Here is an 11,407-nt window from a genome sequence, read left to right as displayed (position 1 = left end):
TTGGGCCTCGACCCAATTTCTTCTTCTTTTGCAGGTGGGTTGACTCGAGAGCTGAGTTGGGCTTTTAGCCCAACAGCGAATGCAGGAATGGCGAGTCTCTTGGACTCGTACACGATGGTCATGCACAAGAATCAAAGGAAAAGAATTAGTATCTAACCAATGGATAAGCCAAACATAAAAATATACATCGAAAAAAAGATCAGTAAGTTGTGTATATTCCGGGTATATGTGAGATATGTCCCATGTTTCAATCAATAACAGACTCGAGGCGTTGAACTAATTACCAGTTTAATCACTTGCAAAGACAAACGAACAGGATACAAAAGTATTTCGGATTATCAATATGCAAGCAATACGAACCAAGTCAAGATATTTTTTACAAAAATATAGTTCTCTCAGACATAACAAACATAACAGATATTGCAACAAGCACTCAAAAGAGACAACACACAGCAGACGAACAAAAGATTTGCACATTGGATTCACACTTATCGGAGGCATGAACTAACTACTTATAAACAGAGGGAAATATCAGGGAAGAAGGGGAAAGTGTACATGATAAGAATAAAAACAACTAGAGTCTCAAGTATTAAGCAGGAGGTCTAAATTAGATATACCACTAGATTGATGGTGATTCTGCATATGAATTAGGACACAAGGACCAGTTTAGAATGACATGTGCAAACTGGACTGGATTAGGCAAATTCCCCCACATTATTAAAGTTTAAACTGACCATGTTTTTCATAAATTATGAATCAACAATTCCATAGAATCCTGATTCAGTTAACAGAACCCAACACAGCATCCCAGGTTACTTCCATATCAAACAAAATCTACAGACTATACTAAAGCATATTTAATCATACTGATTTCATCTTTCAACAAATCATAGATGACTGAAATCAACTAATATTGAGCATAAACAAGTACCACTGAATCTGCAGGACTATGTTAAACTACCACAGACTTAAGCAATCAAATTTTGATTGAACATACAGACTTAACCTACAACAGACTTAACCTACATCAGGAGTTGTGTAAATATAAGTTTGGATTGAACAATACGCTGACTTTGAAATGTCAAAATCATCTTCGGCAAATGAATGAGCTATTCTAAACAGGCTCAAACAAACCTGATTGTGTCAGATTAGAGACCAAATCGAATCAGCGACCAACATTGACGTATAATCATTCTATCATATTTAAAACAAACAGATTTCGTTCATGTCAGAGTATATTACTCGAATAAACAGAGTGAGAGAGAGGCAACACTGAACTGTTTTATTCACATGCCAATATACCTAAGTCATACACACAGTGCTATGTATATTAGATGTATATCGAACACATACTTCCCTTTTTGGCTTGATATCCACTGTATATTCTATGTATATTTATCTTTGAACAGATTCTAACTCTCGAGAATTCAGTCTAAAGCCCCAAAATTACAATGTTCATCTTTCACAACTCATCTTAGTAATCAAAACACCTTGTTCTAACAGCATCTAAATATCAACAAACAAACGACGATAGGGACAAACTACACATTTGACTAACTAAAGCAAATGCTAAAGACCAAAAACAAGAGATGTATTAAGGTTTACCTTTTTGTCGTGCAGCGAACGGGATTCTAAATCTTCAATCTACCTCCGAACGCTTATCAAATTCAGCTCGCATATGTGCGGATTCGAACTGATATCGAGAGTAAACGAAATAAAATTGATTTAATATTTTTGACTTGGTAGAAATGACCCCTAAAGGACTGATGTTTAGGGAATCCTAGGAGACTTATGTTTTCTTAGGACGATTTTTTTGTGCGACTCGAGAAACTCGGATCTTAGGGAGTTTTTCTCAATCCAAAAAACCCATCCCCTGTTTCGATGAATCCACCCCATTTTATAGGGTTTTGGGTTCAAGACCAAAATGACGAAAGGAACAGAGGGAGAAGTAACGTGGCGACAGGCGGGTGTGGGGGTGTCAGACGCGTGGGTGGTGAGGTAACGTGGGAAGTGGGAGACGAAGGGAGTTCAGTGGATGGAGGATACAATAAAATAGGAGGGGGGGACAAGGTGTGGTGGAGGTAGTGATGGCGGTAGTGGGGTGTCAGAGCAAATGGGGGGGGGGGAGTGTGTGTGGCAGAGATGTCGGGTGAGTGGAGGTGTCGGACGGTGGTGGAGTGTCAGAGATGTCGGGTGAAGTGGTGGGGTATGGGCGAAGTCAGAGGTGTGAGGGACAGGGGTAAGGTGAAGGTAGCGTGGGTGTGACAGGGGTAACGTGGGAACAAAAGAGGATGGGGTGGCGGCTAGGGTTTAGGGGTAAAGGGGAGGAAGATGAGAGGATGGCGAAAAGGAGGTGGTGGAGAGGTGAGCGCGGCGGAGATGGAGGTGGAGAGGCGACGATGTGAAGAAAAAGGAGAAAGAGGCGGAAGATCCGAAGAAGAAATGAAGGGGAACCCTTTTTAGGGTTTCCCTTATTTCTTTTGAAAATGGATCGGACCCGGTCCATAAACGGACTGGGTCAATTTTTAGACCGAGTATTAAGAGAATAGGCTAATAAATTAAAACACTAATTATTCTAAAAATTGAGATAAGAGATATGGGCTAGTCCAAAAATATTTAGGAGTTAATCGGACTTTGATTTGGGGTCCGGTAAGTCAAAATACGGACTAAGTGCAAAAAATAGTTTGGCTTCTAAATTTAAATAAAAGACATGTTTGAACAATTTGTGTTAAATATTGTTCAATATAAAATGTGCAATCATCAATCCTCGGATAAAAATTGGCGTTGTAATAGTCGTGCAATAATATTTAGAAAATTCGTACTGAAATAAATACTATTATTTAATTCTACAAAGATAAATGCGATGTGTGTGCGTAAGCTAGTAAAATGCCAAAATAATAATAATAAATGGCAATAATAATAATAATAATTGTAATAGAATAATAAAGTGCGGTGTTGATAAGAGGCTAATAATTCAGCAAAAATAATTATATATATATTTTAATTTTCTAAAAATATTAGAAGCGTAAATGGGTATTTCGGAGGAGAAACGGGACAAAATTGGGTGTCAACAGTCACGACCCAGCTAGGGGCCGCGACGGGTACCCGGAGCTAGTTACCGAGCACCGCTCACTCTATTACTTATCTTGCTCATTTAATACTCTTTTATCAATTTTACATACCAATTGTAGGAAAATCATATTTTATCAAAACATAAGTACTTTATATACATTTGCCTCTCGGCCATCAAACAATATACATACATATGAAAACATCTTGTGAGACCATCTAACCCACACCGCGTATCTACGAGCCTCTACTAACATAATGAATACATAGACGGAACAAGACTCCGTCATGCCCAAAATATGCATATATGAATGTACATCAAAAGGATAGCCATAAGCACCTCCGAACAATGGACTGCTATCTAACAGCTGACAGCTACTGAGGACCTGGGCCAAGCTCTCCTCCCTGTCTACCTGTGGGCTAAAGTTTGATTATTGAATGCTAGCATGTTCGATTATTCCACCGAGGCTTTGACATACTTCGATTCGTACGTATGATTCCATGAGTTCTATTTGGTGTGACCCATATCCATGTCTAAAAGGTAGTTAACCTGATTACAACTTTGATTTTTCCAAGAAGAGCTTTTGAAACGATGGTAGAGCGTTCGGTACTTCAAACGCTCGTAACTTTTGTATACTAATTCCGATTGACCCGAAACTTGTTTTGGACCTTCATATGTCGATAAGTATGTTGTATCTCGGGTCTTGATTTACGAGTATATGGTTTCGTACTATTCTGTTCGTGAAACCTTGATATGTCTATTCACTGAGCCCGGGCCAGGACATGTTATCGTGCGTACTTCTTTGCATTATTCACCGAGTCCCTCTCACTTGCAGGTCGGGACACGTTATATGTATATGCATGTGATGATATGATGATACAGGGGTGGTGGCCAGGATGGCACGTGATGACTTTATCCACCGAGACCCGCAATAGAGGGCCGGGACACGTTATGTACATATATATGACATATGACTCTACCATGCATGATTCTATCTACCGAGTCCCTTAGAAAAGAGCCGGGACACGTTATGTATACATAAGATAAATGACTCTACATACATGATCCTATGCACCGAGTCCCTCACAAAAGGGCCGGGACACGATATACGAATGTATGGTATGTGATGTTGATATGTCGGACCTTATTCACCGAGTCCCTTACTAAAAGGCCGAAACACGTCGTATATATGCAGGTATGTATATGTATATGTATATGATTCATGACTTGAGAGAGATTACTCCGTTACCTAAGAGAAAACGTGATGATGCTTTTATACAGTTTACCGGTTCTGTAAAGTTTCCATTTCTGACTATGTTTCTTCGTTCTATACTTCATGCCTTACATACTTGGTACATTTTCCGTACTGACCCCCTTTCTTCGGGGGCTGCGTTTCATGCCCGTAGGTACAGGCACAGGTGATCCACCACTGTAGGCTCCACTTCCTGCTATTTTCGGAGTACTCCCTTTTGATTCGGAGTCTACTTTTGGTACATACATCTTTTGTTATGTATATATTTCTGTATATCTGACTATTTGGGTACGGCGGGGCCCTGTCCCGTCATATGATTCTGTCGGTCTGTTTAGAGGTCTGTGGACATGTTTGTGGGTTTGGGTCTTTCTGTTCGGATGTGTGTAGATGATGTGTTTGGGCTATCCCATTCGCCGCGGCGGCCGGTCCGCATATGTTTACATGTTGCCTTGTTGGCCGGCGTGGCCTTTGTTGGTATTTTCTGTGCGCAGAGTTATTTTGGATAGCCTGTAAAACAAAGGAAACTCTGCCGAAATTTTTCTGGAAATTATCTAAATTTAGAATATAGCCTTCTCGGCTTCTGTTATATACTTGAATGCATTTGATAGATGGGTTTGGGTGCCCAGATCGGGCGGAGCCTGGAGCAGGTCCATCAGCAGCTCCAGGGGCCCGAGTATCCGCACCCGAGCCTCCAGCTCCTCAGCCAGGGGCGGAGGACAGGACGCTGAGGGAGGCTGTGCAGTTATTGACCACACTGGTAGCGGGGCAGGCTCACAGACGCCGGCGGAGAGATTTGATAGTGTGGGATATTCAGGAGCGGGCCAGAGCTCCAGGGCCCCGGATTCACAGCAGAGCAGAGAGTTTGGTCAGACGAGGTTGTCTATGCCGCAGTGTCCTCGGTGCAGCAAGCGTCACCCGGGGGAGTGTAGTCTCGTCACTGGTGCCTGTTTTTCGTGTGGCCGCCAGGGCCATATTATGAGGGAGTGCCCATTTAGAGGTGGTCCAGGTGGTTTAGCCCAGCTCACCGGATCAGTTGCTGGATCATCTTCTCCTTCTGTAGCTATGCGGCCGGCACCGGCAGGTCGCGGTAGAGGTCGAGGTGGAGCTCCCAGTTCCAGCGGTCCTTCGAACCGCTTGTATGCGTTGGCCAACTGACAGGATCAGGAGACGCCACCAGATGCAGTTACAGGTATATTACTTGCTTTCTTATGAAATGTACATGCACGAATGGATAAAATTTTCCTCTGGTTGCTAATAGAATTGGAATAAGACCCAAATTGATAAGACTGTCTGAGGTAGTCGTGTATGCAGGTAAAAAGTGAATGTTGAGAATTTGAAAAGACTAACTCGGTAATTACATGATTAGAAAAATAAAAGGGCCCCCTCTCTAGATCGTGGTGGGACCCGCTACGAGAACTTTCCGGAAATTGTTAAGACCCCGACTTGTCCTGAATTATGTGGAAAAGGTCGTGCGGGGTAGTGGATGCAATTATATTAGCATTAACGTACCAAAACTCACCAGGGTTCCAAGGTTAAGCGTGCTAGGGCTAGAGAAAATTTGGGATGGGTGACCTCCTGGGAAGTACACCAAAATTTTTATAAATGTAAATATAAAGGACAGATGGGGAAAACAGGGGTAACCTAAAGGAAATCAGAATGTACCGAACGGTTAGAAACCATGAATAGGTCGGGTAGGCTAAGGCAGACTCGGCCAGTGAAGGAGAAGGGAGCGCAATACAGTTTTGGAATCAGAGTAAGTTTGAATAAGTGTTTGGAAATATTTTATGAGCAAAATGGTAGTAAATGTATGTGTATGCGTATGACATCCCATTTATGACTGTACCAATTGACGGTGGGCCTCAGCAGTCAGTGTTGCGATGTGTGAAGGACATTAGCTAAACGAAATTCAAGAGACAAGTAAAGGGTGTGCTACAGATGTTATGAACTAAACTGATACTGATCCCACCACAATAAGGTTAGGGGATTCTGATACAATGGTATTTGGAAAGAAAAGAAAAGTAAGTAAACGGAAGACAAGAAGATAGCAATTGTAACGTTTGGAAAATTTTGAAGGAAAGAAAGAAACCTCCCCGAAGTATCACGAGACTCCCTAAGGTCAATTGAACATTCGAGGACGAATGTTTTAAAAGGGGGGGGGGGGGGGGAGGATGTTATGTCCCGTAATTTCGCACATTCGGAAAATTCGAAAAAATTGCGACTTGTAAGAGATAAGGCCATATTTTGATTTTATTTTATACATATATATATATGTGTGTGTGTGTGTGTGTTGTTTATGAAAAGTGTTGATGTGGAAATGTGGAGAAAGGTTAAGGGCGAAATTGGAAATTTTGGGAACTAGTTTCATGAATTATAAGAAGTAGCCAACAAATTGGGCTAGAAAAAAAAATGAAAAAGAGGCCAAAATTAATGGGAGTGGCCGGCCATAGGGGCCATGTCCCAAGCCCATGTAGGATTTTTTTTCATGTGTTAAATAAGGGAAAAGGCCACCATTTATTCATTGTTCAAGAAAGTTCAAGAAACGTAAAAGAAGAGAAAGAACAAAAAGTATAGAAGGGCAATTCGGCTAGGGCAAGAAAGAAAGAAAAAATTTTATGCCATCAATCTTGGGTCCAAAAATTGTAATTTTCTCATATTCCCACTAAGCTCAAGACCCTCTTCAACGTGGTATAATTCTTTTAGCAAGAAAGCTCCGTTTGTGGCAAGTGGAAGTTTGAAGAAAAGGTAAGAATTTCATGTTCTTCATATGTTATGGAAGGTTATATATGTGTTGCGTATGTAGAAATAAATGGAAATCATAGAAGTGTTGTGTGATGAAGTGTGTGGCCGTGTGTGTGTATTGAGTGTGTGGCCGTGTGGTGTAATTGGTGAAGGGAAGATGAGTTTATTTTATTTAGTGTATTAGTTGTGTTGTTGTGGCCTTTGTGATGTAAATGGAAGGCTTATGGTTCTAGTGGTATGGAAACTTGAAGTGGGGTAATTGTAGGAAATTATGTGAATTCATCATAGTTTATGTAATTATGGAAGTGTAGTTGCTAAAATTGAATTATTGTTGTTATGGATGAATTTGGAAGGAGAAAATGTGATGTTGTAGTTTTGTTGTATTCATGGGGGGAAGTTCGGGTGGAATGTGATGTTGATGGAATTGTTTGAATATTTTGTAAATTGTTTAAATGTTTTTGAATTGTGTTTGAACAATTTTGAGCAAGCAATGAATATGTGAGCATTGGAAGTGACTTGAAAATGTATGTAGTTGAATTGAGTGTTGAAGAATTATGTAAAGAAGAAGGTTACTAATGTTAGAATGTGTCTTAAATTAATTGTTGATATTATTGGAGTAATCGTTGGTATTGTTGTTGATATTTTGGCCGAGTTAAATTCTCGTTCTGGCCGAGTTGAATTCTCGAAATTTCTGTAGAAATAAGGTGTTGGTTAGAATTGAATTTTTAAGCGTTTGTAACTAATGTTTGGTGCGCATTAATGTTGTTGTAGATTTTGTGGAGCCAAGGGCCTGAATTCGAATTTTGTGTAGGAAGCGGGCAAGGTATGTAAGGCTTACCTTTCTTTCCTTCGGCATGATCCTCGTAATGAACAACTTACGTATATGTATGTCCCTAAAGAAAATTCTATTCTTAGAGACACTAGGATGGCCATCGTCTTTGACTTTCATAAGTGTTTCATATGGTTTGATATGTATATATATACGATGTTCGAAGCATTCAGTTGGTATATTCCCGAACGAGGTTCGAAAACAAAGCGATATGACTCAAGTCTTTGATAAACAATTCGATAGGTACGTATGGTATTAAAGTCTCCATTTGGTTTGACCCATAATGATATCAGAAAGTTACCTAATATGTTTGTTACCTGAATTTCCAAACACGGCTTACGAGATGTCATTAGGAGGCCCCGTACTTCAAAGGTTCTATTTAGTAAGTCCCGAGATTGTCAACGATCTCTATTAGCATAGGCACACGAACATACGTAGTATGGTTAGGATTATGGCATAATTGAGTAATAAACTAAGTATAAGAATTCATGACTTTAAGATAATTTTGTAAGTATTAATGTCTTTAACCTTCTATACAATTTCGGCACTAATACGTTAAATCTGTGGATCGGGCTGCACGTACCGCAGCGACACACTGTATGATATCCTATGAGTATGCATGTATGAATCTATTATATATACACGTATATGATATATGATATCGGTATGTTGATATGACTAAAGTTTGATTATTGAATGCTAGCATGTTCGATTATTCCACCGAGGCTTTGACATACTTCGATTCGTACGTATGATTCCATGAGTTCTATTTGGTGTGACCCATATCCATGTCTAAAAGGTAGTTAACCTGATTACAACTTTGATTTTTCCAAGAAGAGCTTCTGAAACGATGGTAGAGCATTCTGTACTTCAAACGCTCGTAACTTTTGTATACTAATTCCGATTGACCCGAAACTTGTTTTGGACCTTCATATGTCGATAAGTATGTTGTATCTCGGGTCTTGATTTACGAGTATATGGTTTCGTACTATTCTGTTCGTGCAAGGTTGATATGTCTATTCATTGAGCCCGGGCCAGGACATGTTATCGTGCGTACTTCTTTGCATTATTCACCGAGTCCCTCTCACTTGCGGGCCGGGACACGTTATATGTATATGCATGTGATGATATGATGATACAGGGGTGGTGGCCAGGATGGCACGTGATGACTTTATCCACCGAGACCCGCAATAGAGGGCCGGGACACGTTATGTACATATATATGACATATGACTCTACCATGCTTGATTCTATCTACCGAGTCCCTTAGAAAAGGGCAGGGACACGTTATGTATACATATGATATATGACTCTGCCATACATGATCCTATGCACCGAGTCCCTCACAAAAGGGCCGGGACACGTTATACGAATGTATGGTATGTGATGGTGATATGTCTGACCTTATTCACCGAGTCCCTTACTAAAGGGCCGGAACACGTCGTATATATGCAGGTATGTATATGTATATGTTTATGATTCATGACTTGAGAGATATTACTCCGTTACCTAAGAGAAAACGTAATGATGCTTTTATACAGTTTTACCGGTTCTGTAAAGTTTCCATTTCTTACTATGTTTCTTCGTTCTATACTTCATGCCTTACATACTTGGTACATTTTCCATACTGACCCCCTTTCTTCGGGGGCTGCGTTTCATGCCCGCAGGTACAGGCACAGGTGATCCACCATTGTAGGCTCCACTTCCTGCTATTTTCGGAGTACTCCCTTTTGATCCGGAGTCTACTTTTGGTACATACATCTTTTGTTATGTATATATTTCTGTATATCTGACTATTTGGGTACGGCGGGGCCCTGTCCCATCATATGATTCTGTCGGTCTGTTTAGAGGTCTGTGGACATGTTTGTGGGTTTGGGTATTTTTGTTCGGATGTGTGTAGATGATGTGTTTGGGCGATCCCATTCGCCGCGGCGGCCGGTCCGCATATGTTTACATGTTGCCTTGTTGGCCGGCGTGGCCTTTGTTGGTACTTTCTGTGCGCAGGGTTATTTTGGATAGCTTGTAAAACAAAGGAAACTCTGCCGAAATGTTTCTGGAAATTATCTAAATTTAGAATATAGCCTTGTCGGCTTCTGTTATATACATGAATGCATTTGATAAATGGGTTTGGGTGCCCAGATCGGGCACTAGTCACGGCCTACGGGGCTGGGTCGTGACAATAACATCAACATGAGACATCTGGATCTGATTGATAATCATAAATGAAGTAATGAATGCTATCTTACTCATACTCATCATCATGACATGTATGCATCATATGCAAGCTGCCCGTCCATGTCGGAACGGTGTGATAATCAATAATATTAGCCCGCGTCCAGGCCTCCCGCGTCCGGGGTACCATCTCATGCCGTCCACTAGTGGTGTCTGCCCACGCCCGTAGGTCGTGGTGTATCCGTATCGCCGCCCGCCGAAGCGGTGTCTGCCCGGCCAACTAGGCCCAGTGTGAATGCAATCATGACATGCTTAACGTAAATACTCATAGTAATACGCTTATCATAAAATACTTATCTTATCATAATGCGTATATATGACTCATGATCAACCTTACTCTATCGGGGTGAAGTAAGGTCGTGATCCCCCGATTACATTATGGAACCATCATGGACATTCTGCCCCACCTTGAAAGGACTAGTACATAAGGTGAGTGTAGGCAAGGAATAACATCATCATCATTCTAGTGTCAGCATATCGTATAACTTATCTCATATAGACATTCATAAGTATAAGCTTTTAACTTCTTAGAATGTAAGAACTCATAAAAGGAATAGGGATTCAAGTTAAAAGATTCATGCCATTAGAAAGAAGGACTAGCCTCACATACCTTGATCGTTTAGCTAAGATATCGCTCACTTGTTCTCCGTCGATATCACGTCGTTACCTTCATAAGAGAATTCGTATCATCATTAGTAACTGACTATAAGAACGTGTCGCTAATTCTAGGAGAAGTCGGGCAACGCTTCCTTCGCTCATACTACTTTTCTCACGTTCTATATCAATTCCCAATATTCATAATATTATTCGCAATATCATAATAGACAATCGTCATTTACGTGCGTTTGGCAAAATCCACCATTTTCCTCCAATTTTACCTTATTTCTACTTCTAGCTCATCCTTGTGTTTTCATGCATTTAATGCTTGTTTCATGATATAAACATCATTTATAACGTATTAGTACTCACAACACTTCAATATTCATAGTTCTATTCCACTATCATTCATTTATGTCACTATTCACTCAATAATGACTCATTTCTATGTTCTTCTACCTTTCAAGTGTCTAAGCTTTCCAATACTTCAAACAACATGGAATAGTCATGAAACTTACCTTGGATGATCGTTGAACAATCCTTAAGTTGAAATACTTCACTTAGCCAAAACCCTAGTCCCACCTTCTTGAAATTTCTTCACTTAGATGATAATTTATTGTGTTCTTACACTTGATTCCATGAAATTAGTGTTGTTGGTCTTGATATTCCCTTTAATTCTTGTGGAGGA

This window comes from Lycium barbarum, chromosome 5 (assembly GCF_019175385.1).
Source record: "Lycium barbarum isolate Lr01 chromosome 5, ASM1917538v2, whole genome shotgun sequence".
NCBI classification, from domain to species: Eukaryota; Viridiplantae; Streptophyta; class Magnoliopsida; order Solanales; family Solanaceae; genus Lycium; species Lycium barbarum.
Note: the sequence above shows the minus strand (reverse complement) of the source record.